This window comes from Vulpes lagopus, chromosome 6, assembly GCF_018345385.1.
Source record: "Vulpes lagopus strain Blue_001 chromosome 6, ASM1834538v1, whole genome shotgun sequence".
NCBI lineage: Eukaryota > Metazoa > Chordata > Mammalia > Carnivora > Canidae > Vulpes > Vulpes lagopus.
This window is the reverse complement of record NC_054829.1, coordinates 88,369,516-88,375,390: the sequence shown is the minus strand read 5'-3', so window position 1 is coordinate 88,375,390 and position 5,875 is coordinate 88,369,516. Positions and strand designations below refer to the sequence as shown.

The 5,875-nt window shown below is 37.5% G+C and overlaps 1 long non-coding RNA gene across 1 annotated transcript; it reads right to left on the bottom strand.

The window, feature by feature from the left end:
• Positions 1 to 433: 433 nt before the first annotated feature.
• Positions 434 to 5,415, bottom strand: LOC121492485. Its single transcript, XR_005988262.1, has 3 exons — positions 5,120 to 5,415; positions 1,968 to 2,014; positions 434 to 688 (listed from the first exon to the last, which is right to left on the bottom strand). It is a non-coding gene; the product is annotated as an uncharacterized LOC121492485 (long non-coding RNA).
• Between the last annotated feature and the right edge of the window lie 460 nt (positions 5,416 to 5,875).

Below are 5,875 nucleotides of genomic sequence, written 5' to 3'. Positions count from 1 at the left end.
AGATTATCTGTTTCTTGCTTTACAAAATGTAGTATATTTTTCTTTCCATTATTTAGAAGGATCATCAAAATCAAGATGAAGTAGATATTTGGGATCTAGTTGGATATTTTATTTAAAAAAAAACAACACTATGGCCTGCTAGGTATTGAGTTATATGCTGAACAGCTTAGGGAACAAAATAGATGTGAACCCTAATTTCATGGAAATTAATTTAAGCCTGCATTTCAGATTTAGTGTGCATAACAACTATCTAGAAAGTTTATTTAAAATGTAAGTTCTCAGGACTGGGATTCTGATTTGGGTAATCTGGGGGAAGCTCAGAAATCCATACTTTTCACAGATGATGCTGATGTAGATTATCCAATAACCACATGCTGAAAACATTGGAATAGTTAATAATCCAGGCAAACCTTGTAAGAGTTTATTATTAACATTTTACATAGCAGTGATTTATAATGAAGAGACACAGAAGGTGAATATAAGCCTTCCATATCACGTTGCAGGCATAGACAAAGTATATCTGTAAATGGAGTAAAGGATTCTCCTTCCCAGAGACTTTGCATCAGATGCAAGCTGTGTGGTTATATGGGCTCTTCCAGGCACTCGATCTTCCAGCTGTGACCAAGTCTCTCAGGACTCCACAGTATGTGTTCAGCCTCTTTCCCAAGCCCCTCTGCTTCTCATCCAGCTGTGCAGAGAACAAGCCAACTGAGTCAACACGAGCTATATTTACCCCAAGCAAAAGACTGTCACTAGCAGCAGGGGATTCTGACATCTGGTAGCACCAGATGATTAAGAAGGGCATTTGGCAAATCAAAGTAGGTGAAGTTTAGGAAAGACAGCTGCTTTGTGAGATCAGGATTAAACCAAGCTGGTTAGAAGGAGAAGTGTCTCAAATAATAGCAGACTTGCCTGACAGTTTGCAAAACTGCTCCTTCATTCCCCAACAGGTTCATCCTTAACAGATAACTGCACAAAGCAACTTGTATTACTGGATACTATTTTATATAAAATGAGTATCATGTAAAATGGAATATCCCTTCATAGATTATTTTTCTCTGCCTGAATATTAGGAAGAAACATTTCTTAGCAATACTGAGGAATTCTGAATAGCTTGCATCAGTAAGTTTTCTCGTGAGAATTTTGATTTATTTGTCCTGTTGGGGCAGCTACAGAAACAGATACTATGCGCGACAGTGTTGTGATTTTTTTTAGTAAGGCAAGGAAAGTAGCTTCTCATTTTTTTTATAAAGACAGGCTGCTCAAGCACATCTTTCTAAATGACCCTTGCAGGAAACATAGAAATCCCTATATAATTCTCCACCTTGGGTTAATATCTTGATGTCTCTGAGATGCTGATGGTTCCTTCTATATCTGGGAGCTCAAGCAGCACAAAATAGGGACAAGGTCTAGAGTTAAAGATTAGTAAAAAAGAAAACCTGTGTCAAGAAGACAGACAATTTGCATCACAGAAGTCATTAAGCAGGTTTCTGAAACCCAGCTGGTAGAGTGGAGATTAAAGGAGTGGGAAAGGAAAAAAAAAAAGAAAAGAAAGAAAAGAAAAAGGAAAAGGAAAAAAAAAACGGAGTGGGAAATTCAACTCCTGGCGATGGGCAAAGAGGGAAAGGGTAGGAGAGGGAGAAGGGGTGGATAGGGGTTCAGTGTTTCCTGGCATGACCTTAGGCTCTTTGCCATTAGGATTTGCCTATACATCATTCTTGCATTTATTTATTCATTTCATTCTGCTAGCAGATATTTCACTGAAATGCCCACAATGTGCTCTGTCCGGTGCTTGGTACTGAGTATATCAAAGTGAGCAAAACAATGAACTCCCACACCCTGCCCTGCTTTGCATGCATTCCTCAAGATGAACAGACTGTGCTGGATGATTCACAACTTAGGAGCGTGAGGAAAGTATGACTGTTGCTACAGTCCCTGAAATCTTCTGACTTGTTCACGTAGCTTACCTTTTGTCCTTGTGCTAATTAGCAAGCATCCACTTTTGTCAGTTGCACTAAAATACAGCCAAAAAAAAAAAGGCAGATTAGAGCCATTAAATAATTATGAAACAATTTAATACAGCTTCAAGTGCTTTAACTAAGGATGTTTAATACCCTCAAAGATAGTTGCAATCTGAGTTTTCCCATTATCCAAATCATCTCCTGACTGTTAGTTGGTAGTGAAGAATATGAAACCTTCTAATGCCATAATGTGGCAATAATGTCAAATTAATACATTATAAAACATTCTGAAGTGTCAGTACTAAATAATTTTTAAATGTATGCTATCCAAGAGTGCTTATTAATTTTAAAGTTTGTCTCATCAGTGATGCTTCTTAACCAATGTAAAGAGTTCAGATATTTTTTCTTCGGTCTTGTTTACTTACTTTCATTACTGCCTTCTAGACTCTCTGTAAGAAATATTCTCAAGGCTATGTCAGTAAAAAGGATGGAGAGATCCAGAAAGGCATCTATATTTGATCTCCGTGCACATTGTCTAACTTCCCTACTATCCCGATTCTCAGATATTAATAATAACAATTACTATTTTCTAAGTGACAAAAACTTGTCAGGCATTGTGCTAGATCTTGCACTAGCATTTACTCAAGTAATATATGTTATATACAGCAGTCTGTCAAGTAGGCTTAGAGAGGTGGGGTCTACATAGCTAGTGAGCAAAAGTGACAGATCCAAGTCAGGGGACAAGATTCCTAAATTTATTGCTTCCACTCCACCCCCATCCCACCCTACCAACACCTTATTAAAGTTTCCTGCTATTTCTCAAGGACATAAGTATCTTTTCTAAGTGTCCCAAAACTATAAGGAAAAAAAGATCATGTATTCTCTGTCTACCATGCGTAGAAATAAACATGGATGTGAGTGATCAGTTTGTTAATTATAGTATTCAAATCTTTATATGTGATAGGATTAAAATATGGCATGTTGGCATATTGAATATTTTAAACTGAAGGAATTGGAGAAAAGAGCAGAAACAAGCAGGAACCTCACCTTAAACTTCTCTCCAAAATCACCTGCCCTTCTGCTCTGAAATAGGTCATTACACCTTCATATGAGAGATGCCCTCTCTATATTTGGAGGAAAACAATGTCCTTATCTCCAGAAACAAAGGAACCCTGAAAAGTATCCAAACAGGCTTTACTAAGTTCCGCCAATTGATCATACTTGCTCACCTTCCTTAACCTATCATATCCTCTATACCACCCACTTTCCATCAAACCTCGCATAAAAATACCCAGATCTAACTGTTTCTTTAGGCCTTAGTTTCCTTATGAAGGCTCCTTTGTCACATAAAATTTACATTAAATATATGTGTATACTTTTCTTCTGTTACTGTGTGTCAGTTTCATTTTCAGACTCAGCCAGGAACCAAAAGAGAGTAGAGAAAAACTTCTTCCTCCCCAAATATGTTTCCTTAATCTTTGGCTAATTGGTCAAATTCCCTCAGAAGATAAAAAATGCTTGTTAAGTTCATTTGATTTAAAAATATAAAACTTTTCAGTGCAGAATTTTTTTCTTCCTGTTGCTTTATGAGTTATTGCTTCTCCTGTACCTGTTCTTTTTCTCTTTTTAAATTGACTATGATTTGCATATTAAGCTCCTGGATCTGGCTGCCTTATCTCCTTGTCTTTTAAGTCATGACTCCCATTTATGATGTTTTTATTCCATACTGTGTGATTGTACATCAATTTGATTTTACATATTATTAAGCTAACTCAGCAAGATCCACTCTCTTTTCATTTCATTTGTTCTTGTTTTTATAATTACATAGTCATTCAGAAAAACAGCTATGGAGCATCTATAATGTCCCCGGCACTGGTCTAGGCTCTTGGATAAAACAGATAACTATCCCTACCTATACAAAACTTAAAATTTAGTGTGGAAATATAGATATTAACAATAAACATAATAATTAATTATATAACATTTTAGAAAATAATAAATACTATAGAAGAGAAGAAAAAATGAAGTAGGGTAAGGAACATTAAAAATTCAGGAAGGGGGGATCCCTGGGTGGCTCAGCAGTTTAGTGCCACCTTCGGCCCAGGGCCTGATCCTGGAGTCTCAGGATCAAGTCCCACATCGGGTTCCCTGCATGGAGCCTGCTTCTCCCTCTGCCTGTGTCTCTGCTTCTCTCTCTGTGTCTCTCATAAATAAATAAATAAAATCTTTAAAAAATAAATAAATAAATCAGGAAGGTAGGAACAAGACGTCTGTATTAATAGATGGAGTAGGCCTCAGTGAGAAAACGAGATTTGGGTGATGACATGAAGGAGGTAGAGAGTAGGATACACTGATAACTGGGGAGAGGCAGAAAGAACAAGTGAACTGACCTTGACCTTAAAGTGGAAGAATGTCTGCTTTGGGTACAAGTATGGCTGGAGCATAGTGAGTGATGGGCAATGTAATAGGAAATAAGGTCAGAAATAATGGGGAAGAGTGGAATAGATCATATAAGACCTTACAGTTCCCTCAAATAGTTTCTATTCTCAGTGAAATGGAGAGATATTGAGGATTTTGAGCAGAGAAGTCATATAACATGACAAGTCTTTTAAATGGGCTCACTCTGTCTATTCTGCTGAAAAGAAACTCCAGGAGTCAAGTATTAAAGAGGGAGACTCACAGGAAGGGTATTCCAGAAATTTAAGTGAAAAATGATGATAGCTGGGACCAGGGAATTGATATTGGTGAGAGGGAGACATGAATATATTCTGTAGAACTCACACAAATCCCTGGCAGACAAACAATGGAATATACCAGAGAAAGAGAGGAATCAAGCATGACTCCAAGGTTTTGGGCCTGAACAATTAGAAAAATGAAGTTATCGTTAACTGAGATGTGGAAGTCTGCAGGCATTTGGAGGAAGAACAAGAATTCAATTTTGTATATGCTGACTTTAAAATATCTATTAAATATCTAAATGGAGACATCAGGTTGGCAGTTGAATATTAATGTTACTTTTCTATTGCTGTTGTATCAAATTATCATAAACTCAGTCATTTTAAACAATGCATTTATTATATTACAATTCTGTGGTTGAGAAGTTCAACATGGGTCTTATTGGTCTAACATCAAGGTGTTGGCAGGGCTGCATTTCTTACCATAAGCTCATGGCAAGAATCAGTTTCCTGCTAATCTGTTGTTGGCAGAATTCAGTTCCTTACAGTTGCAGGACTGAGATCCCTGTTTGCCGCTGGCTGTCATTGGAGGGTCAATCGCAGTTTCTAGAGGCCATTCACATTCCTTAGTAGTTCTCCCTTCCTCCATCTTCAAAGTCAGCAAGGGTAAGTTGAGTCCTTCTCACTCTTCAAATCACTTCTCCCTCTTCTTTCTCCCCATGTCTCTGACTCACTTTCTTTGCCTTCCTCTTCAACTTTTAAGGACTCATGTGGTTATATTGGGCCCACCTAGAAAATTCAGGATACTCTCCTCATCTTACGGTCCTTAACCTTAATCATATTCACAAACTCCCTGTTGCTATGTAAACCAAGATATTCACAGGTTTGCAGATTAAAGCATGAACATATTTAGGCAACCAATATTCTGCCTATAGAATATTTCTGCTTACTTACATATCTACAGATAAATAAACCTGAAATTCTTTTTTTTAATTTTTATATTTTTTTATTGAAGTTCAATTTGCCAACATATAACACCCAGTGCTCATCCTGTCAAGTGCTCCCCTCAGTGCCCATCTCCCAGTCACCCCATCCCCCTGCCCACCTCCCCTTCCCTACCCCTTGTTCATTTCCCAGTTAGGAGTCTCTCATGTTTTGTCACCCTCTCTGATTTTTCCCACTCATTTTCTCTCCTTTCCCCTATAATCCCTTTCACTATTTCTTATATTCCCCATATGA